General features: G+C 35.2%; 1 protein-coding gene across 4 annotated transcripts in view; it reads right to left on the bottom strand.

The window, feature by feature from the left end:
• Window positions 1-25,829, bottom strand: part of LOC123799262 (uncharacterized) — a 1,380,163-nt gene that overhangs the window by 1,173,504 nt on the left and 180,830 nt on the right. The window lies entirely within an intron of this gene.

Here is a 25,829-nt window from a genome sequence, read left to right on the forward strand (position 1 = left end):
ACTATCAGAGAAATTACTGTGACTATTTTAGAGAAAATAAAAAGAATTTTTAAAGTAGGCTACAAACTTGAATATTTATGAATTCAAAGGAGGCACTCACTGTTTACATTTATTCTTCTAAGAAAGTTTTCTTGAAAAATGATAACTTTGAATTATGCTTGGTTTTCAGGAACCCATCCCTTATATGTGACTGTCTTACATACAAACATGCAAACTTTCTAAAGTGTTGTCAATGTTTTATGCCAGCCAATAGCTCACTAAGTGTTGAGTCTGCAATTTATGTGTAAATATAATGCTTAATAACTGCAAATATGAAAACACACACTGACCAAAATTACAGAATGTTTAAAAATATTTTGAAATTGAAATGAGGTATGACTTTGTTCTTCAAGCAACATTCTTTTATTCATTTCCTTCCAGTACTTGCATCATGCTGATCCTGTCTGCTCAGTCAAGGATCTTTTCCTTTGCACTGAAAAGCAGTCACAGGGGGAATAAACTACTGGGCAGAATGGATCAGCATCCAGCTTGCAAACCACTGTGAATATTTATAAAAAGCATTTGAGTATGATTAGCTGAATCTTTCTCTCAAAACACTGCTTTCTTATTATGTCACCAGAATAATATTTAAGAAAAACAAACTCTGAGTGTGTACGTGATATGTGTGTGTATGTACACCTATGGACATGTGCTCACATTTGTGTAGCACTGGCATTTATCCTGTGGCGTTTTCATTCTCTACCTCAAACCCAGTTCGGTCTTGCAACTCTCAATTTAGGTACCTTGAAAAGTCCAGGACTAGACCTTCTTTCTCTTGAAGGAATGAGAAATGAAAGCAGAGTTCACTTTATGAAAACAATGCAGGCTCATTCAAGAGAAATCAAGATATGAAAACCTACAATACCCAGAATTCTAACTTATCCCAACTCGACTTCTGTTACTGGCTTGTATACACAGACATACGTATGGACATTCACATACAAAAGTCACATTCTTCAGGATACTTGTCTAAATATGCAATATGTGTATTTATTCTTCTTCTAACAGATTTTTTCAACTAGTACACTTACATGTTACATTTCAGTACTACAAAATTTTAGTATTGAAAGAGCACATGGTAAAATTAAATGACCAAAAGAGGAATATGAGATAATGAAGAATTTTAAAAAGGCTGGAAAAAACCCTGGAACTAGGAATATGTATTTTCTAACAAAACATTGTGTTGAGCAACCAAATTGCTTTTGGCTAAGTCCCCTTGAACTTGAAGGAAAACAGCATTGTTTGTAATAATTAGAATTACTGAAATGCAACTAAAAATGCAGGAAGTATGTCCAGATATAACAGAAATAGTGGTCAAAAGTTTAAGGTTCAAAAGACTGATATCTACAGTAGGAAACATCAAAGCAGATAGGGCCGGTTGGCTCTCACTGAATTTTATTTCTTATTTCAATGCCATAAAAGAAAGAGTTGATATAGCTATCTCAAAGTCAGTTAGGAAACATCACTTTCTCTCTTTCACATGGAACTTTACCAAAAAAGTAACTTAGTGAATTAAAAGTTTGTCGTAAGATCAATATATATTTTCTAAGGTTGTGTATGAGTGCGCACGTGCTTTTAGGAAAAAGGCACTGTCTCAAATATCTCAAGCGAAGGCTGTTCTTTATTGTATAATCTTATCTCAGAAGAATGACTTCACTAATGTGTAAATTCTAACATAGGTTTTTTTTCTTTTTCCTTCTGACAAGAAAACTAAAAGGATCAGATTTGTGTCATCATTATCTAGGAAAGAGATGACATTCTACATTATTCCAACTTCAGAGGATAAAGAATTTCTTAGTATGTAATGTTCTTTTTTTTGATGTTGAACAAGTCACTTGTGGAAATATGTAACTCAATTTAATAAATGTTTTCAAAACATTATGTTGCTATCGGTAAATAGAATCCTTTTTCAAAATTAAATTATGGACCTCACAGCAGTAAATAAATCTACTTTAGGAAAAAATTTACTTTACTAAAAATTTAGCCAGAAATAAAAAACATACCATGTTTTATGTTTTTCACTCACAAGGTAATTTCCAAAATGATTTCTAAAGGATTTCAATATAAAAGAATTTTCATTCTATCTTTTAGTACTAATGTACTGCTACTGGTCATATTTCCAATGTAAGAAGATGACCTAAAGAATCACCTGTTGGGAAGTTCAGTTCTTTAAAGATGAATCTGGAAAGCTTCCCGAATGATATATCTTCAGAGTAAAGTATACATAACTCAGAGGTTTAGAATGATCAAAGAGGCAAAGAAGAATTGATAATTAAACTTACTCCCCATGGATGGACTGTTCACTCAGGGAAACATCTACATAGGGTTACTATTGCCTGGCTACTTTAGAAGGCATGAGGTCATTATATGTAATCTTACAATATCCTGACATTTATATTCTGCAATTCCATTCGCCCTACCAAAATACCCATATCATGATGTAAATCTTCAGAGTCAATAGAAAAGTGGAGTTTTACTTTGGCAACTGAATACCTATTCCTACATATATATTCAACATGCACAAATAAGACCTCGACACTTTTGGAATTAAAATGTAATCAGGAGAGGACACAAATATGAAAATTACAAATAGACACTTGTTTTAAGAGACAGCATTCAAACAGTAAAACCCCTAACTATGTATATTTACTAAAGTATGGTTTCAACCCTAGCCATTAATGTATTCTTGAATTGTCAGATCCCAAATTCTTCTTATGCATTGAACCTCGTCAGGAACCTTGTATAAGCAGAAAAAGTTCATCAGTAATCTCAGACTGTTGTCCTACTACAGCACAAAACCTCAGATATAATAGCTCCTCCATCTACCTTATAAACTATCATTGAGATGAAAGTATTAAACCAAATGAACACTACAGATCATCACATACTCAATTATGAATAACTGAAATTGTGAATCCTGTGAACAAATGTGGAATCTTGAGCAATGAGGTCAAACCTCTTGATGTACAAACTCAATAGGACAGTCTCCGTAAATAATTACAGAGTATATTCAGATTATAAAGTACATAGAAAACAGAGGACTTACGTGTCTTCCAGGGATATTTTAGATGGTGGGGAGAAAGATAGCTTCATTTTTGTACTTCACAAACACACACAAAGAGATCACAATGATCTCAAAAGCCTCACTGATTGTAAAAATACAGCTGACTGAGGATGAAATATTAATAGATATTCATCTCTTTCTCTGATATACAGTCAATCTTTTGTCAGGGTAAACAACAGTTGAAAAAATTACACACCATGTTGACTCTAAAAGGTAGAGACAATAGCTTATAAGTACCTTTAAAGTCTGCTTTGTAATTACAAAAAGTTGGATTCCAAACTTCCCTGAGTTTGGGAAATTTCTATTTGATTCTGAAGTGTCCTGTGAGTTTACCTTCACTGCTCCTCAAAGAAAAGTACCAGATTTTTTCCCACTTCAGAAGTCTGACTTCCCCTTGATACATTTTGAATTGAACCATGGTTGACAGTTTTATTACAAATATGTTGCACTTGTAATCGTTACACCAAAGGAAGTGATTGAAAAAATTTGCAAAGCTATAAAATTGGACTTTAGTTCTGCGGAGAATGAAGAAATAAATGTTAGGCTTAAAAATAATATCCTCAGAGATGTATATATCCAGACACAAAGATTCAAATTTGATTTATTATTCACTTTGGGTATAGCACTTTCTGATCTGGAAAAAAAAAAAAAAGACTGTCTGAAATTATTCCACTTTACATAAGTGGTGACAAATCACTACTTATAGATTTCTTTCCAAAAGCCTCACTGTCCATGGCATAAAAATTGCTTGAAAGGGTTCCGTGTGTTGCTATTTTAACATCTCCTACCACACTATACAAATGCCAGTCTGACCAGTCTGCCTTTAGGGCTTTCAGAAAGCAGCTTTCTTTAAAGGTTACAGGGGATGTTATGTCTTCTAAGAATGTCAGCTCTCCTGACAGTTCTCCATGATATCAACATGGTTGATACTAAAATTTAGGTAAAGGGGCTTAATTTAAGAGGGGATTCTATTCATGAGTATATTTTTATGTTTGCCAATTGTTTCACATATTGGTTTTATTTTTAACAAAAGCCATCCTGTTTCATTTACATAGCTTTTAGCTTTAATTCTTTTATCTTTACTCTTCCTTAGGTAAACCCATACCTGTAGACCTTTTCACACCTTTAGACCCTTAGACCCTGGAGGGGAGATGTTTTGTTTTAGAAACAGTACTCAGGTCTACCCAGAGAAGTGGACACTTTGTCACACTCTTCGTTAAAAATCCTACAAAATTTCTAGGATAACACACTTGTAGGTAGAAAGAATTTGATTTTATAACATTAAAAATCATTTTGAAAAAAAAAAAATTTCGGTGTTAGTTCTATTTTAAAAAGCTAAAAAAATGGATCATAGGCTGTAGTGTATTCTTACACACTCAAAAATTAATTCATTTAAGAAAAATAAGCATGACCAACATTTGGATCATCAGCTGAACCAATTGCTGAACTAATTACTAGGCCTGTTTGAATTAAAAGAAAAGTTGCATAGAAATGCAGTTTGCAAAAAAACACAGAATTCTAATGCAAATATGCAACATTCTATTTTATCCCAGTGTTTGGAAAGGTTTACTTTCAATACCTGAGTAATAGTTCACAGCCTAAGCTAATCAGTGTTCTAAATTACATCAAATATGCATTAATATATTCTCCCCCAATTTGACCTCCTCAATTTGGAGATTACTCTATTACAAATTAGGGTTGTTGTTTTTTTTCTGTTAAGAAAGCAAACTGAATTGTTACTACCTTGTACATTTTGAGTAAGAATTGGGATGGCAGTGTGGTAATGTATTTGACGATGATTTAATGCCAACCAAAAATATACCCTAAAAACTCAAAATGTTTCCTGCAAAGATGCAGAGAAAATACATCATATAAAAGCTGACAATGTTGCTAAAAATAAATATCTAGCAGAAGTAATATTAACATTACAAGAAAATCAAATGATCCTATGCCAAGGTTTACTCCAGGGAAAACTGACAGCAAAATAATAAAATATCAAGGTTTCAAAGATCTATAAACCAAAATTGAAATAAAAGCATCACTTAAGCTTAATTTTAATTCCATCACATGGGCTCTGTGTCAAATTACCCATATGGTTCATAAGAATCAGGAAATAAAATTGGATTGCTCTGGCCCAACACTACCAGAGGATAGTCGCTTCACTGCCTCCTCCCCTACCACACACACACATTTCTGGGCTTACCACTGTCCCTCACGCTGGAATTTCTTAAAACATTTTTGAAGCATTCCAGGAATGAATTCCTGAGAACTATACTGTCATTCATCTCTGCTACGGGGCAAAGTTTAAGAACCAACATGGATTTTTTTATTTTTTTTGGTGACCATTGTTTTTACTTTTTAATTTTTTTTATTACGTTCAGTTAGCCAAGCAAACAGTACATCATTAATTTTCAATATAGTGTTCATTATTTGCGTATAACACCCAGTGCTCATCGCAACCAACATGGATTCTAAGTTGCATTTTACCTCATAGTCTCTGTTAATATAAGACTGTTGTTAGACTACATTCCCAGTAGCTATGACCTTCCATCCTTCAACTTGTGCAAACGGCTCTGCTAACCTCCCTCAAATGTGAGGTGTGATAACCATGGCACATTGCCATCACACATGCTACATCACTGTATGCTTACGACCAATATATAATGTTCTCCAAATTGTACATTTCTAATTAGGGGTCTGTTTTATCTTCCACTGCTGAGTACCAGGATTCCATCTGAGTTTATTTGGCATCCACGCTTCCTGCAGGTGTACAGTCATCTAGCTGGCAGCCGTATAGACTCTTTCCCACCCTCAGATCCTCACCTCTGTCTGTGACCAAGCTCCAAATCATGATGTTATTTTTATGGGTTTGCCAAACTTGCAGCAGTTTAATTAAGAGTTCCTTAACTTAGGTGTTCAGATTTTAATGTTAAAGGTAGCATGTACCCCCGTTCTAAGTATATGCCATCCCAACATAGCCTACGTATGGGAAAAAAGAAAGAAGACCAGAGTAAGAGAGAGACATAAGGAGGAAGGAAGGAAGGAAGGAAGGAAGGAAGGAAGGAAGGAAGGAAGGAAGGAAGGAAGGAAGGAAGGAAGGAAGGAAGGAAAATGAAGGAAAAGTTCTGCTTTTCATTAGCTGGTTGATCATGAGGGAAAAACTTCACCAGTCTGGGTATTAATTATTTTTTAGTTGTAACATATAAATCAGTTTTGTACGATTTATATTTTGCAACCATGCATTTAATTAAATTGTCAAAGTCCAAAATACTAAATGAAGACTTGGCTCTTCAGTCCTCTGCTCTCTAGACCCGACAGAACATAGTACCATAATTTCTGGAATAAGAAAATAACTATATTTAATGACAGCTTACCACATGTCAGGCATTCTGCTATGATAGTTGAATAACACTATCTTTTTTCTAGCAAATGAGCTATGAGTATGGTCAGGGAACAGTATGGAGTGTTGGTTTAGTGGCTAGGATGCAAAGTCTGACTGCAGGGGTTGGAATGTCAAGTTTAACACTTGCTTAACTATATCATTTGGACAAGTTACTTAATTTGTGCCTCAATTTCTTTATCTGTAAGACAAAAATAATTACTTTCCTTATGGGCTGGGTGATGTAGGCTTTAAATAAGATAAAGTATTCAAGCACATAGTGAGCCCTCGATACTCATCAACCATTCTTAATATCTCCAATTTATATATTAGGAAAGTGGGGCTCAGAGAATTTAAATAATGATCTGAAATTACATAGCAATCAAAGGTCATAGCTAAAAATCAACCCTGTCTGTAGTCCCTAAATCATATTCCTATCCACTACACTATGTAGAGGTCAAGGGCAGGCTGCCCCAAAATATGGCATATTATTTTAAATAAAAGTTACTTAAGAGACAGCCTGTGCAAGAAGGTCACTCAGACCCTCCTCTGTCCCCTTGGAGGGAAGAAATACATCTCTCATGCAAAAGGTACCCTCCCTGTGCCAGAAGGTAAAGAGTCATCCTTATCACCAACAAGAAGAAATTTAGAGCCAAAAATGCTGCTTTATTACTTTTTACTAATTTACTACCCCAGCCCAAATTCTGTCAGAATTCCTTACTAACTGAAGTTCCCAAAGTTAAAATTTCTTTGTCCTGTCAATTCCCCACAGATTTATTGTCTCCTGGTCTAAAAAGTACTAAAATTGCCTTCTTTGGTCATTTCTTCAGGACTCAGTTTCATTATTGGGCCTCCATGTGCATATAATAAAACTTTGTTTTTTCCCTCCTGTTAATCTTTCTCACGTAAATTTAATTCTTTGTCCAGCTGGAAGAACCTTGAACTGAGAAAAATTTCTTCCCCTCCTTCAACTAAATGATTTCTTAGATCCTCACCTGGAGAATATCCATGATTCTGTGATACATTCACCAAAAGTTAAGTCATTACACTGTTCTTTTTACTTGATTTGTGTTTCTGACAAAATGGTTCTTAATAATCTTAAAATACAAAATCTAACTACTTTGGTATTTCTACTAGTATTTGTTAAATTATTATTATGTACATATGAAAATGAAAACCTTTAAAAGTGAAATTATACTACCTCATTATTCCGCAACTTGTTTATTTTGTATCTTGGGCAACTTTTCATGTCAGAACTTACAAAACTTCTTTTCTTTTCTTTTCTTTTCTTTTCTTTTCTTTTCTTTTTTTTCTTTTCTTTTCTTTTTTTAACTGATTCATAATCTTACATCAGATCATGCCCTATAATAATTTTCAATCATTCTTGGTCATTAGATTTTCTTCCAGATTTGGCGGGGGGGTGGTGGTAGTGGTTTTGGTTTGGTTTGTTTTGTTTGTTACTAAAACTATACTGAAATAAATATTCACTTACGAAAATCTTTGTGCACTGACATGAATATATTTATAAACATTTCTAACATTGATAACATATCACTATGTCAAAAGGTGTGTGCTTTTTATATTATGCTAGATATGCCAAATTGCCCTTCATAAAGTTATACCAATTCATATGCTCAACAACAGTACATGAGAGTATCTATTTCCCTTTTCTCTTGATGTATTTTTTTTTTAAAGATTTTATTTATTTAACAGAGATAGAGACAGCCAGCGAGCGAGGGAACACAAGCAGGGGGAGTGGGAGAGGAAGAAGCAGGCTCCTAGCGGAGGAGCCCGATGTGGGGCTCGATCCCACAACGCTGGGATCATGCCCTGAGCCGAAGGCAGATGCTTAACCGCTGTGCCACCCAGGCGCCCCCTCTTGATGTATTTTTTAAATAACAACATAATTTAGGAAAATTCAAGCCTTATCTACAAGTACATTATGCTGGTTGGTTTCTTATTTATTATTCATTTGTATTCTACTATATTTTAAAAAGATTTGAGGTAGCTTATAGTATTAACATATATATAGATGAGACTATTCAACTTAAAATGTAAATATTAATCCACACCAATAAAAAGAAGGGCAAATATATCAGAAAGTTTGGAAAGATTTACTCCTGAATGCCTGACACTATTCTAGACAACAAAGATATGATAGAGAGTAAGGTAGACAACTCCCTAGTCTGATATAGCTTACATTTTCATAGAATAAATACAGATAAATAAATTAAAATATAAAAGACAATTTCAGCTAGTGAGAAAGGCTATCACTAAATAAAACAGTATAGCATAGGTAGGTTTACTTTAAAATAGATCAGTCTTAAGCAGAGCCTATGCTTCTATACGACAGAATGATTCAAGTAAAAGCTATCAGTACGTTTTTAATCACCAATTAGAAGGAAAATTCTTTTCCATGCCCCAGTAGAGAGATGAGCTGCTTGGCAGATTCATGCTTTTGGTAAAAAGGAAAACAGAAAGATGTACGTGGCTTATGGCAAATCAGTCAATACACTTAAAAAAAAAAAATGTTCGTGTCTTCAGATGATGTTTGTCCTGTCATTTTCCACAATTGATAGGAATCAGTGATTCCTAATCATTTACCATATGCTGTGAGGAGACCAAAGGAATTAAATCTCATATCCAATGAAGGTCAATAGAAAGCCGGAAGAGTAGAAAACAACCAGATATCTTTCCTTCCATACCTCTAATACAAAGAATTCTCCCATCTTTCAATGACATTGTTTTCAGCCTTCTCAGAAGACCTCCAAGTTTTCATTCCAAAGTAAAGATATGAAAGTTAAGTATGATTTCCTGAAAGTCAGTGATGAGGCAAGACAACCAGGGTATTTATGAGTCTCTTATACTGTCATGCTTGAAACTGTAGAATGTTAAGCAGACTATTCATTCACTAGAGAAATACTCCCAGTCATCTCAGGTTTGTTTACAACAACAGACAAAGGAGAGACATAGCTCCTAGATCAGCATGTCATAAAATAAAGACAGCTCACTGCCAAGGGCAAATTTAGAACTCTGAATGGATAAAAGACACTGTGCCCACAGAGCACCCAGACACAGAAATCCAAGTGACATGATAAGGGTGTCAAAGTTACAACTGCCATATATAGTACAAGAAAGCTTATAAAAAGAAATTTAATTCTACTGTTGTAATTAGAAATTAATAGAAAAATCTCAGCAAAACCTTCAGAGTGAACTACAGCTCAGGGGAATCCACCTGAAATAGTTTACCAACTTCATGATTAATTGTCAAAGGACCTATACAAGCTATACAGAGAAGATTTTTAAATTATGTATGTACAATTCTGTGATGATAAATTTAAAAGTGTCAATGAGATGTACTCCTCTCTGGGAACATAGTTATAAAATCTAGTTCAAATAGAAGTAGAAAACCTGAAAAAAACAAAAGCCATAAAAAAAGAAAGTGGAATTGTGAAAAAAAATTACAAAGTATCTCAAAAGAAAGTTTTATCAGTAACTTCTTTCACATTTCCAAGGAATAGATAATTGGAATATACACCATTAAAGAAATAAGATAGGAAAAAGGGACTTTGGATGGAAGTATTTGAAGAGAGTTTACTGATGGTCTGATGTAACTCCCTCATCAGAATCAATGCTAAGACTTTGTTAGCATTTGAAGAGAGTTTACTGATGGTCTGATGTAACTCCCTCATCAGAATCAATGCTAAGACTTTGTTAGCAGCAATATTGCATTTTTCCTGGTTCCTTCTTGATTTCTTTCTAATCAGAATGGACATTTTAACCAAAAGAGTGGTGAGAGGAGTTTTTGATGTTATGCTTCTTTAGAGTCTCTGGCCTTGCTCCTTGATGTTCCAGGATGTACACCAACGGTATCAAGTCCCTGATTCTAACTTTGAAGAGACTTATTTACCTAAATGTTACCTGTGGGAAGAATTTGGGAAATAACTTTATAAAGCAATTAGTTCTGTACAACTCAAAGAACAAAGGAACAGCAGCAAGGACATTATGCAAATGTGTGGCTTTTCAAAACTATACTGCCTTAAGAAAACATGGTCAGGTGCCTCACAGAGAATGGCACAAAAAGTTTGAAAATGTCCTGCTACTCTATATTCACTCAAATTCTATTATAATATTAAACTTCAATTTGATTAATATTATACATTTGACACATAAAACTAACCTTAAAGAAAATTCATTTGTGAATATAGATATGAATATTTCTAAATAAGATACAAGCAAATTGAATTCAACAGTGCATCTACCATGACCAAGTCACTTTTAATTCAGGAATACAAATCATAGAAAATCTTTTTAACAGCAATATGTTCAAATAAGAGAACACTTCTAATAATCGCAATAGACTCCAAAAGACCTGTGATAATATTTAATACTTATTCTTGATACATATTTTGAGAAATGAACAATTCACCATTAATGTGTCTTAAAATCAGACCAAAACCATTTTTGGTGATCAAATTCTAAAGGTTTCAGCAATGAGATTAACATATTGAATTTCCTAATATTATTTAACATTTTTCTAAATGTTCTAACAAATACACAAAGAAACAATATTCTCATTAGTATAATTCTATACTGAGAAAACACCATAAAGTTTTATAGTTAATAATATAAAATTTTGTAGTTAATAATGAAATTAATTAGTGTGGCCTCCTATAAGAAAAAATAATAAAAGCAAATAATTTAAATTAGCTACTATAAACTATAATAAAAAATTCCTTTCAGAGAGCAAGCAAATTTTCAGTAGGATCTTCAGTAGAAAACATATAAAATATTAAGATTTGAGTAAATCATAAACCATTCCATTACTATAAGTCAGAAAGTTGATTTACTGGGGCACCTGGGTGGCTCAGTCAAGTAAGTGTCTACCTTTGGCTCTGGTCATGATCTCAGGGTCCTGAGATAGAGCCCTGCATCAGGCTCCCTGCTCAGCAGGGAGTCTGCTTCTTCCTCTCTCTCTGCCTGCCACTCCCCCTGCTAGTGCTCTCTCTCTTTCACTCTGTCTAATAAATAAATAAAATTTTTAAAAAGAAAAAAGAATTGATTTATTTACGAGTACACATTCTTCCAAACTAATATATAGATTTAATGCCACTGCCTATAAAATTCAGATGGACAATTTTTGAAGTTAGCACAGTGATTCCCTGTATATAAACAGGAATTAACACATCTAAGAGTTAATATATTTTTGACAAAGAAAAATAATGGAGGTAAATTGATTGTGCTAAATATAAAAGTGTATTATAAATCTACAATAATAAGATAGTGTGACAGTGGCAAGAAAACTTACAGACATAATGAAAACCACAAAGATACCCTGAAATAGACCTCTGTGTACAAAAGAATTTAATATGTGATAGAAAGGATCATGGATACCAATAACAAAGGGGTAAATTATTCAATAGGTGGTATGAAACAATTACTATTTTTAAAAAGCAGATTTACACTTCATAGCATACTTTGATACAAATCTCAGAAGATTCAAGTTAAAGAAAAAAGTGTATCAAAAAAATAAAGACATTATTATAGAAGTGATTCAGAAACAGCAAGAACTTAAAAAACAGTAAATAACTCAGAAAGGAAAAGAAACATATTTATGTGTATGTATGTGTATATGTGCATGTGTGTAAAATCTTGAACAGCGTGCATGTCAAAAAACTGAAAATGAATTAAAAAGCAAAATAAAACTTGGAAAAATGTGTTACACTTAGTCACTTTTATATGATGTAAAGACATCAGACCAATGTCATTGCAACAGGGCTTTTCATGTATAGGAAACAGAGCAAAGACACAAGTCAGGTTTTCTGCCATTATGCTTAGAACTGTAAGAAACAGGCCAGAAATGAGAAACTCGTCATCACCAGGCTCAACTGTATGACCCCTGCTGCAGCCCGTTTCATATTTACCTACCTCCTGTTTGCAAAGCTTTTTTCAGAAGAACACCTAAAGAGGCAATAAATAAGCAAAATGAAAGGAATTTAAAAATGCAAAGAGAAGACCTATTATTTTTGTTGATGATGTTATTTTGGTTATTGTGTTTCCAAACTGAGTAAGAAAAGCAAAACAACGGGGTGACTCACCAAAAAAGAGAGAGAGAGAGAAAGAGAGAGAGAGAGAGAGAGACAAAGGTGGTAGACTTTGAATTTGTAATACAATGAATGAAAAATATATTAGAGGAAGGAAAAATAACTTTTTCCTCGACCCTCCTAGGTTCTTGGCTGAGACTCCTCTTTAATACCAGACAGATTAACAGGAGAAAAGCAAACAGAAGTTTAATATCATATGTAACTCCTATAGGTATGGGAAATACCCAGGAAAACTAACTCCTTGAAATAGCCCAAGCTACCACCTTAAATACCATCTCCAGCTAAAGAGGACAGATACTGTGTGGGAGGGAAACCAGGTACGGGAGATGGTCAGGCAAAGCGCAGTAAATGAAAGTCTGGTTGTTTGCAGATTTAAGTCAGTTGCCTGCTCCACTGATGAGGGTAGATTTAGTCAACCTCCTCCTCCTGGTACAGAGGCAGACACCCTTACAAATGGAGATTTTCCTTATAAATCGAAATGTCTCTTACAAAAGGTTAACTTCCACTCAGGTTTCAGAGCTTCTCCTGTGTTTGCTGTTTCCTAAAACTAAGCAGCTCAAGATAATCCTTACGCCAAAGAGATATTTTGGAGTGGCAAATTCTGCTCCCCTTCAATATTAAGGATAGATGACTAACAGCAAGAGATCATTTAAAGCTCATTTAATTTTCAAGAGTTGGGTTTCCCAAATTTCATTCCCACATCCCATGATGTCATTTCTCAGGTCATAAAAGCACTACCCCCAAGTAAGACATGCTCCTTACCATCTGTTTCTTTCCTTTCTTTCTTCAACGTATCATCCTCTGCCTCTTGTTCAATCAAGTCCTTGCTCATAACTGACTATCTTATGTAATAAACTAATTTCCCCCCAAAAGCAAATAGAAGCAATAGGGCTACCGACCCCACTTCAGAGGATAAAACATGACTGTACCTTTGCTACCTGTATAGCCTGAAAATGTGGTCACCAAAAACACTTTCAATAAATAAACACCCTATTAAACGTATGTGTGTGGATGTACACATGTGTGGATGTATGCATTTTTGTTTTGCACAGAAGCACAACATGTGAAATAATTCACTTTGGGGATAATGCATGCCACAGTCATAGGCAACTTTAAATTTCTGTGCTTAAATGAAATTTCAAAAATTCTGTCCAAGTTTGATGTCAAGGGCTTACTGATCTAGGCCCTTTGAGAAGTAAAACTTTTCAAAAATACAAAGCAGGAAATTGTGATCACTAAGCGAAGTTACCACTGTGATGTTCCCTGTGTATGGCTTATTCAGAGCCCTACAAAAAAGAACACAAGGTAAGCTGGGCCTTCTGAAGCTCCAGCCCCATGCTTCTTCAAGGCTGCAATCCTGTGAGCTATTCTTGCAATGGCGTTTGATGTAAAATAGTGAAAACATTAGATTATCCTAAGAATACCGTTTTAAAAGGAGGAACTTCTGGGATTGCTTTTTTTCTACTGTGACCCAGAAAGACCCACCAATCCATGGGCAAGCAAATTGAGAGTGTGACAGGACCATCACAAATTGCTCAGCTATAATGAAGGACCTGGAGCCACCTGTTCCACAGCAGGGATAAATCACAGTCCCTGTTTCTATAAGGCAGGGAGCCGCTAGGGAAGGGAAACTGAACATGGGGAAAATTCTAGAGCCAATTCACTGTTCCAGGACTCCTGGGTTGCTTTCTCACTAAAGAGGGAAAGAATTCTTTTCTACCATTAATTACTCGTAACTACCCAAAAAATACGTAATTTTCCATAAATACCATTTTTGAAATATAGATGTTCTGGCCTACATGAGCTCAATTAATTTACACGCATGTTCTCTTCTAGCACCGTGAGCAATGTAATGCCTTCGTCATCACCCCTGAAAGTTTTCCAATTTAATCTCACTCAGTTACAATCACTGCCTTGGGTTATTCATTCTAAGGTACTTTGCATTCAGTCCACAATGCTCCCAGTCACCTGGTCTCCACTCACCCATAATACGCTGGTTTCATTACTCCAACAGCCATCTCCTGGACTTTTCTTTAGTAGTCACAGCAAACAAAGTGAAAACTGCGTATTGCTTCTTGTCCGCCCTTGAGATGTGACCGCAGAATGCTCCTCCACATCTCTGGGAGGCAACTGAGCTGCTTGAACTGATTTTCCAAGTCAGCCCTTTGCCCCATGTGGTCTATTTTGATTCTATCAGCTTATGCCGAGGACAGAGGATACATGCCCTTGAGTGAACACCCAATGCCAATTTGAGTCCATTTTCTTCCCCTGTTTCAGCCAAGCGTGGCTCCTGTCTCTAAACTCTCATTGCCTTTCCTTCTGCCACCACAGCTGGTTGCTGTCCTAGAGTTTTATCTCCCCCACTGACTAAAGTACAGGATTGATTTCTGCACTGGGAGGAAAGAATCTAATTGGTGAATAACAGTCGCTTTTATTCTCTTGCATTCAGCGAATTTACAAGCTATCTCAGTATTTCAAAAAATAGGGCCTTCAGGCAGGAGTAGCATTTGAATCAGAGCATCAGCCATCTATCTACCTCAAGCACTCAGAGCCCAGTGAAGTTCAGTTGTTACTTAGAAAGACTTAATAGGCACCATGGGACCCTAACACATTCTCTCTTTTACACACGTAAGCAGTCTGGCAACTTTCTCAAGAACAAAGACCCTGTTCGGCAGCTCAGCTCTCCACTTACCTTTCAAGCTCTGTTCCTGCTCATCTAATTTTTGTATATCCCAAATTAAATTACTTGAGGCATTTTCCCCACTAAAATTACAGCTAAACTAATGTTATAGAAAAGAGAAATGTTTGTTGGCCTTTCTCAGAAATATAGGAATTGAACGAAATATCAAAACTTCTTTTTAAAAGAGTACACTGCAGCCCATTATACTCCAAGATTAAAATAGGAAGTCCAGCTCCTGCACTAAGGGGAACAGAGGGAGCCCCTAAAAGATGTGCCTTCCTGAACAAAAATATCCACAAGTTACCACCAGATCACGTCTGCTTAGTCACAGGGCCACTTCAGTTCTGTGCTAGAGAACCAAACAATATCAAACTGCTCTGCGTGCTGGTATTGAAGAAAGGCAGCTGCGAATACTAACATATGGAAATAAATGCAATGTCATAGGACACTGATCCACTGAATGAAGTAATAGAAGGATTTATTTCATTCATAGGCTATAGGATGGGGAAAACCCACATTGAAAACCAAGCAGGAGAGAAGGTGAGTAGTATGACTGTGATCTGAACTGAATGGAAATCTGTGAACCCACAAATGAGAATCAAGGAGGAATTAATATCTTTATAAACCTAAAGGTGTCATTCCTAGCCCTCATTTCCAGCCTCATCCCTCCACATGTAATTCATGAATAATACTAAATTATATACTTGGCATAAAAATTATCCAGAGATAGATTCCCCCATAATGACTACTTATATTAGATTTTGAAATTTCAAATTAATAATTCTTCTCCATTATGGTCTTCTGCTGGTGTGGTAGGCACGTGCTAAAAATGCCAACAGGCTATTTGCTATTTTCACATCAACAGAAACATAATTGAGAGTATGTGAGGATAAGAGGAAGTCACATAGAGGTGGTAATGTTTATTATAGTTAACCTACAGTTTTTTTGAGATGTTATTAAGGATGAAACAGTAAGCTGAACTTTTGGGGAGGACACTAGGGCTACTCTTAAAAGACAGAAAAGAGACTTTTGTAAATAACTAATAATTAATCAACTATGAAGGGGTTCAGGACAGCTCCCCCAGAACATGGATTATTTTGAGTTGAAGACTTGAGACCCTGTAGGCTCAAAAGAAACGTCTGCCCCTCCCTTAATCACACACAGGAATCTGAATTGGGGGGTCTTTCCCAGAATAAGGGTTATTAACAGAGATAAACTTAATCTGGGTGACCTACCTGTATGGCAGGGCAAACATCTAATTATCAAATACTGCTTTTCTTATGGCCCAGGGAATTGCATTCCTTTCTTCTGAAATCCCAGACTCCTACCCCTCTCCTTAATTCAGAACGACACATATACCTCATTTTGCCTGTCTTTGGAATTTCCGTATTTATGTGGATTCCCCATATGTACAACGTATTAAGTTTGATTTTCTCCTGTTAATCTGTCTCATGTCAATGTGATTCTTAGTCCAGCTAGAAGGGCCATTGATGGGACAGGAATTCTTGCTCCTCAACAACTTTAGTTTAGAACTGTGTTGTAAGAGCCAAGCAACAATGCTACAGGAAAATAGAAATCTAGATTCTTGCTTTATTTTAGGAAGGAAGAAATGTATTGGGAAAGCTTTGGAAACAGGCTGCATTTGAACTAGGTCTTTGGTGTTGAGTGAATTGTCTTTGACAATTGAGTGGCAAGAGTGGGAGGACAGGGCCAGGATTAAATTCTAGTGTGGGGGCGCCTGTGTGGCGCAGTCGTTAAGCATCTGCCTTCGGCTCAGGGCGTGATCCTGGCGTTCTGGGATCAAGCCCCACATCAGGCTCCTCCGCTGGGAGCCTGCTTCTTCCTCTCCCACTCCCCCTGCTTGTGTTCCCTCTCTCGCTGGCTGTCTCTCTCTCTGTCAAATAAATAAATAAAATCTTTTTAAAAAAAAACTCTAGCGTGATTAGTAAAGGCAGAAAAATGGAGAAAGCAGAATCATAGAGACTTTATCTGTTTACTATATAACATAACATAATATATAACATTTTTGCTTATAACATAAACTTCTGGTCTATAATTCATTCTTCTAAAGGACCTTTTCACTATAGATTAGCCAGTAAAAGATGAAGATTACATTTTTTTTAAGATGACATAACTGAACCAAAAAAACCCATAGTATCAATGGGCAACTTCAAATATCCTGACACAAGTTTAAGTCTTTTTCTGCTTGCAATGGAAATTCCTTTCAAAATTGACCAGAGTTACAAATAATTGCATCTGTTAAGCAGAAGCCATATTAAGAACTATCATTCTAAATTTTATGACTTACTTGTGACCAACAGATATGACAGAACAGTAAGGAAAGAACAGACTTTTTATGAAGTTGCAGTTTGGGGCCTGCCAATTAAAAAATATGTGCTTCTGAGCAAACATTCTGAATCTCAGTTTTGCCACATGTATAATGAAATCAAAATGATCTGCGTTGGGGAGGAAAAATAATTTTCCCTCTATCCTTCAAGTTTCTTAACAGAGACCCCTCTGTAAAATAAGACAGATTAACAGAAGGACAAATAGAAGTTTAATAACACTTGTACCTCCGGTATACATGAGAGACGCCCTGGAAAACTGAGTAACCACCCCAAATGGTCCAAGCTACCACCTTAAATATCATCTCCAGCTAAAGACAAAAGAACAAGTTGGGGTAGTGGGGGACCAGTTATGGGAGGTTACCAAGAAAAGCACAGTGAACAAAGGTAAGGTTGCTATGGAGACTTAAGTCACTGCCTTCTTCATTAATAGCACTCTCTAGAGATTTGGGGTCATCCTTCACTTCATGGTACAGAGAGGGATTTCCCCTACATATATAAATGTCTCCTATGAAGGGTAAGTTTTACTGTTTTCAGAGTTTTTCCTGTCTTCTGGTCCCTAAAAATAATCTGCCTAAAATAACCCATATGCCAAAAAGGAATATTTTGAGGTGTTAAATCCTGCATACCTTCATCTACTTTTCATGTGTCTGTCTGTGTGTGTCTGTGAGTGTGTGTACAATTCCTGATTCAGAGTGGATATTTAATATATTGTTAGCATTATTATTATCGAATATAGAAAGTTACTAAGCCATCTAAAGTTCATAATAAACAACTAAAATTTTGGTATAGTCCAGAACATTTCAAAACCTTCAGAGAAAAGATGCATATGTCTTTGTAGCCATAGATTCTGAACAGAAATAAACATTTAGAGAAACAGAAGATGGCAAAAAAAAAAAAATTAAACTCTAATTTTATAATCTTGACTCAATTTAGTCCATATGCCCATGCTATTTCCTTTGGCTCAATTTTCCTTTTTCGCTTATTCAAATTATATTATTTAACAAATCAGACAGGGATTGCTTCCGTATGGCTAATCTAATTCTTGCTTTCTCGCCTACACATAGCTGTATTTTCCTTTATTCATTTTTGCATTGTCCCTGTTTCCTTTATTTTTTCTTTTCCTACTTATTACTAGAAACACCAGTGGTTCACTGAATCATTGGAAAAATCACAGAATGCTGGTAACTAATATCGCACCCTGCCCCTGACAGACACCTCATTATACATGTCACTGGGCCACACACACATGGGTGTGGGTAAGAAAAGTGCATTACAAATTCCTCATTAGACTTTGTCCACTCCAAGTAATGCTAACACTAAGACCTGCACATCATGAAGCTACATCATCAGCGCTTTCACCTCCCTGGGGACAAGGACCAAAATATCCATTATTGAAGCAAGAAGTCTATTTTCATTTTGCACTTCAGCTCTCTAAATCCATATAAAAAATACATTAACAACCACGCAGGTATATATTCTGCTTTCCTGAATGGCACATTTTGCATGAATTATCTCAGGGCAAAAATACAATAAGTTAAATCAAAATGCATAAAAACTGTAGTGAATAATAAAATGAACTTGAAGTATAGACTTAAGCTATCAACATATCAACTTATTACTTTACTATCAACCTAGTAAAGTCTATTAAAAAAATAGTGGCCTACCACTATGCCTTAAAGGTTAGTTAGATCATGACACATACTAAAAGCTTGACTACTCTAGAAGCATAAAGTTGCAGGCCAAAGTATATATTCTCTGCCTTCAGTTGTATAAAGTGTATATTTAGAGTGGGTTAACAGAAATATACCAACTGATTGCAATATTCATAACAACACAAAAGAAACATTTTCTAAAATAAGGCCCGTATCATGGAAATACTGATTTTAATCTTTCTTAGAATTAGTGTGTGTGTGTGTGTGTGTGTGTGTGTGTGCGCGTGTGCGTGTGTGCGTCTAAAGGGTATTACTGTGAAAGAGAAAATGAACATACAGATGGGAATAAAGCAAAACAACAATAAGAAAATGTTAAAGTTTGTAGAATAGATATGTATTTGAAAAGAGAAAAAGGTAAAGAGAAAAAGGCTCTGTTCTTAGAATATCATTGACCCCCTACCCTCCCCACATATGCTCTAATTAGCTCAATAGCAGTCTTTTCTCACCCAAAGCCTTCAACCTTGAAAAAGCACTCATCTCTATGCAAAGCAATTAGGAAAAAAGTGTGCCCTGCACAAAGTAGTTTCTCAATAATGATGCTCTGGCCATCCAGAACAACATGGAAAGGAGACAGGCATTAATGACTCAGGTCTGATGGAAATAGCACACATTTTAGAAATAAAAGGCTTTGCTAGAAAGGGCATAATTCCATCTCTGAAGGTCACAGAGTCCTTCGCGTTCACTTCATTTCTGGATATTATATGCTGAAATTACAATCATCCTCCTCAGCTTGATTAGCATCTGCTGGACCAAGTCAGCAAAAGGAAGCCAACTTAAACACAGTTGAAGTTCTAATTACTTCTACATGGTCATTATTTCTGGGCAAATTATTACAGGAGCATGTATTTGTTTAGATATATCCATTTAATTTTTTATTTTTTGCTATCAAGCATATGACCATTGCTGAAGCAACTTACAAAGAAAAACTAAAAAATTCTAAAACCCTCAAAAAAAAAAAAACCAAAAAACAATAAAGCTAGAATAGTAGTCTGAAATAGAACTACACTCCCAAACCAAGGCTTAGTAATTTATGTTAAATTTTATAATCCTATTACATAGTTTAAGTTGAAAGTTCAACACACACACCATAATCTTTTCCAAAAATGGCCAGTGTGAGATTTCTGGTCCCACATGCTTTTCTGGAATTTTGCCACTCTCTCACCAAAGGTGTGGTCTATTTCTTCTCCCCTTGAAATTGAGTAGGACTCTGTCATTGCCTTGACAAAGACTATACAGGAAGAGATGCTATGTGACTTCTGAGAGTAGGTCAAAAAAAGGCAATTTGGCTTCTGCTGGCTTTCCTCTCTTTCTCTGGGCATATGCCTTGGGAGTCTTCTGCCAATTTGTAAGAAGTCCAGCTACCTTAAACCCAGCCAAATTAGCAAGATCACATAGAGACTAGAGACGGAGATGCCCAGAGAAACCTTCAAATAATTCCAGCCTCCAGTCTGCATGTTTTCCAGGTAAGGCCCTACACACTGTGGAGCAGAGACAAAGCAGCCCATCGTGCCCTGAAAACATCTCTGACCCACAGAATCTCTGAAAATAATGAACGATGTTTTGTGCTAAAACTAAAGTTTTACTATGCCATTATAGTAACTAGAACACCCACATAAAAGAAATATAGAGTAAACTTGGGACAAATGCTCCACTTAGTGAATCTAACTCTTCCCTTCATTTTTTACTGCTTTTTAGGAATAGTGTAACATTTCCAAATAAGTATTCAATTCCTTAATGAAAAAAGAGAACTGCATGTCCCATCAACTATACAAATACAAATGACATAATGCCCATTAAATACTTTGAACTATCATTAAGATCAAATGAAATGTAAAATCTTCCCAAATGAATCTCAAAGGTCTGTCATTTGCCCACATTTCCTGGGACAACCACCATCACACCCCTTCCCATACACACCCAGTATCTCTAATATGGCCAAGAGATAAAACAAATAACGAGATAGATACATGTCCCTCTTATTCCTCATTCTTATTTCTAAATGTAGGAGCCAGGGGTAGGCTACCCCAAATGGGCCACTTTGGCATATTGATTATTTCAAATAAAAGTTACTTAAGAGACAGTCGAGGCAAGAAGGACACTAGGACCATCCTCTGACACCCTGGAAGCAAGAAATAAATCTCTCATGTGAAAGGTACCCTCCTTGTACCAGGAAATAGAGACATCCTTATCATCAGAGATGGGAAATTTAGAGCGGAGAAGACTGTACAAACAACCCTTACTACTTCTTACTAATTTACACCACAACCCAAATCCTGTTTAGAATTCCTCACTAATTGAAGCTCCCAAAGTTCAGTTTTCTTTGTCTTGTCACCTCCTCACAGATTTATTGTTGCTTTGTCTAAAAAGTACAAAAACTGCCTGCCTTGGTCATTTCTTCAGGACTCAATTTCATTATTGGGCCTCTGTGCACATGTAATAAAACTTTTGTTCTTTCTCCTGTTAATCTGTCTCTCTGGAAGATGTTGAGGGTAAAGAAAAAATTTTCCTTGCCTTCACAACATTCCAGCATTTTGTCCCTGAGAGTAAAGTCTAAGCAAGAGAAATTACTAACTTGAGGGGATCGTCAGAAAAAAATTGATAACCTTCAATGACAAATCTCTATACAGAGAGAAAAGAGTAGTTTTTAATGAAAGATTTGCACATTATCTAACTTTCAATTAAAAAATGAAGGTTGACATCAAATTTTTGCAATCTGTACATACTTGAAATCATCATTATAGTAACAATTCTTTTTTTCTTTAGTATCCGTTAAGTACAGAAACTTCTTCAAAGGAGTTCAGGGAATAAGAAAAATGATAAGTCTCAGTTTCTGTGAAACTAATGTTTTATTAATCTTTCAAGTCTGAAAAAAATGTTCATCTGCAAACAATCTCATTTACAATAGCATTAAAAAAGGATAAAATCCTTGGGAATAAATTCAACCAAGGAAGTAAAAGATCTATTCACTGAAAACTATAAGACACTGCTGAAAGAAATTGAAGAAGAAACAAAAAATTAATGTTTTTAAATGTCTACAATATCCGGAGCAATCTACAGATTCAATACAATTCCTATCAAAATTCTAATGGCATTTTTCACAGAAATAGAAAAAAACAATGCTAAAATTTGTAAGGAACCACAAAAGACCCTGAGGAGCCAAAGGATTCTTAAGAAAGAAGAGCAAAGCTGGGGGCATCACACTTCTGACTTCAAACTATATTACAAAGCCATCAAAATCAAAACAGTGTGCTAGTAGCATAGAAATGCACATATAGAACACTAGAACAGGATCAGAACCTAGAAATAAATCCACACATATATGGTTAGTTAATTTATGAAAAATGAACCAAGAATATTCAGTAGGGAAAGGATAGTGTCTTTAATAAATGGTGTTAGGAAAACTAGATTGCCACAAGCAAAAGAGTGAAACTGGATCCCTATTTCATACCATACATAAAAACCAACTCAAAATGGATTACAAACTTAAATGTAAGACCTGAAAATGTAAAATTCCTAGAAAAGAGCATAGGGATAAGTTCCATAGACATTGGTCTGGGCAATGATTTTTCAGATTTGACATCAAAAGCAACAAAAGCAAAATAAACAAATGAGACCACATCAAACTTAAGAGTTTCTGCTCTGCAAAGGACACCATCAACAAAATGAAAAGGCAATTTATAGAATGGGAAATGAAGAAAATATTTGCAAACCACACATTCAATAAGAGGTTATTACCCAAATATATAAGGAACTCATACAATTCAATAGCAAATAAATAAATAAATAAATAATCAAATTAATAAATGGACAAAGGACCTGAATAGATGATATTTTTCAAAAAAGACATACAAATGACCAACAGGTACATGAAAAGGTGCTCCACATCACTAATCAGAGAAACAGGAATCAAAATCGCTATGAAGTTGTCCTAAACCAGTATGTTAGGACAGGTATGAAAAAGATGAGAGACAATAAATATTGGCAAGATTATGGAGAAAAGGGAGCCCTGATACACTTTGGCAGGAATGTAAACTGGTATAGTCACTACAGAAAAGAGCATGGTGTTTCCTCAAAAAATTTGAAACAGAACTGCCATATGATCCAGCAATCCCACTTCTGATATATATCCAAAGGAAACAAAATCATTATCTTGAGGAGTTATCTACACCCCCATGTTCATTGCAGTATTATTCACAATAGTCAAGGTATGGAAACTGCCTAAGAGTTCATCAATGGATGAATGGATCAAGAAAATGTGATATATATCTATATATACAGATATGGATATAGATGTATATAGATACGTATGTATATACACACACAAATATACATTTAATGGAATATTATTTAGCCTTTAAAAAGAAGGAAATCATATTATCTGCAAAAATATGGATGGAAATGGAGAGCATTATGCTAAGTGAAATAAGACAGACAAAGAGACTAATACTGCATGGTATCATTCATAAGTGAAATCTAAAAAAAATAAAAAAAGTCAAATTCATAGAAACAGAGTAGAAAAGTAATTGCCAGGGGCTGGGAGAGGGGGAAATAGAAGTTGATAAAAGGGTACAAACTTTCAAGTATAAGATGTATAAATAAGGTCTGAGAATTTAGTGTGTGACCGTAGTTGATAATATTATATTGTATAATTGAAATTTGCTAAGAGAGTAGAACTTAAATATTCTCACACACACAAAAAGGGTAAATATGTGAAATGATGGATATGTTAATGAACTCAATGAGGGGAATCCCATCACAGTGTATATGTATATCAAATCACCACATCGTACATGTTAAGTATCTCACTACTTTGTCGATTACATGTCAAAAGCTGAAAAAAAATTAAAGAGAGAGAAAAAAGAAAAACAATAAGCTCTTTTATATTTACTCATGAAATATTACAGAGCAACTAAGATGTACAGTGGGAAATTCTAGGTATTTGGGGGTACAAAGAACCTTTCGGGAAAGTAAAGTACAGGAGATAAGGTCTGACCATAAATAACATAGAAAGTGATGAAACAAAGAAAAACAGATTTGGTTTTTCAGATATTAGAGAGATTGCTTCCATATGTAGGAGCACGATCATGAAAAAGCTCCTGAATGCACAATTAGAATATCTGTGCAAGAAAATTCTATGTAGAAAAACTAACAGGTACAAAAGCTCAGAATTTGGAAAACATCATTGGAAATCAAGAGTGCATGAGAGGAAAGGGAATAGGATTGAAAAGGTAAAGTAGGAGTAATATTAAGGGGCAATATTAAGGTAGTAGATTGGAGTCTTTGAATGATAGGAAAAGTTTGACTTGATTATTTAAGAAACAGAAAACAACTGAAGATTTCTTTTTTTTTTTTTTTCCAATTGACGATTTCTGAGGAATGACATAAGGGCGGGATGCCTCTTACTTATAGGGCATTTTATCATTAAAAAGCATCCCAATGTATTTTATTTCATGTCTTTATCACAAAACTCTGCGAGGCATGTAGTGAAGAGATTATTATCAAATAATCCACCCCAAATCATAGTGTTATTTGGTGGCATAAACCAGACTCCGAGCGAAGCCTTTACTAAAGTACAGCAGGCTTTCTACTAAAATGCAAAGTGAGCTAGCTGGTGGTGTGTGAGAATGAAGAGGAATGACAAGTCAGGGAGGTTGTGAATTAATCCCTGTGAAAGATGATCAAAGTGGAGACAAGATGAGACATGTCTCAGTGATACAGGAAGCAAAATTATCCAGGTAGAAGAAGTTCAACACATTTTTCACAGAAAAGCAGCAACTGTAAAACCTTTAGATTTTGTTCCACATGCATCGCCATTAGTATATCATCCTATAATTCTCCAGTTTATAAAAAGAGAATTTATGAGGCTCTTAGTAACTAAATTAGCAGTCTAGAAAATTAAGTGGAAAACATACATATTCCTTCTAAAACAAAATAAGCCTTAATAATTTATTTTATGAAGTTTATTTTAACAATAGAATATGAAAATGTCATGCTCTAACACTTACAGTGGAATGATATAAAAGCCCAGTATTATAAAAGTTTTAAAATATTCAAAATACTCTAACAAGAGTAAAATTCTCCATTGTATTCACTTCAATCACCATAAGGAAAATCACCACTAAGTTAAAGGATGAAGTGCTTCTTTCTTTTTCTTTCTCCTAAACCTTAAAACAATTCATAAAGTTTCTAGCAATAGTTTGGAATTATATATACAGATCTAATTAAAAAGCCTAGAAGCTCATGCTAAGCTAAGTCTCAAACATTTGATATTGTTCAAAAATCAATATGAAATTAACACAGTAAACTACGGTTAGTCTTGAAGATCTTTGCAAATTCACAAAATGCTTCCAAATCATGGTAGTTCATCCCAAATGCTCCAAGGAAGGAGGACAGTTTTGCCATATTTCTATTTCCCCATGAATGGTAATGGTAATTATTCTCCCTTCCTCCCTAGTATCTTGTCCTGTGCCTTATTACAAAGGGGAAAAACAATAATTTATAAA

The sequence above is a fragment of the Ursus americanus genome, chromosome 5 (assembly GCF_024610735.1).
Source record: "Ursus americanus isolate L20-20 chromosome 5, mUrsAme1.1.p, whole genome shotgun sequence".
In the NCBI taxonomy this organism is placed as follows: domain Eukaryota; kingdom Metazoa; phylum Chordata; class Mammalia; order Carnivora; family Ursidae; genus Ursus; species Ursus americanus.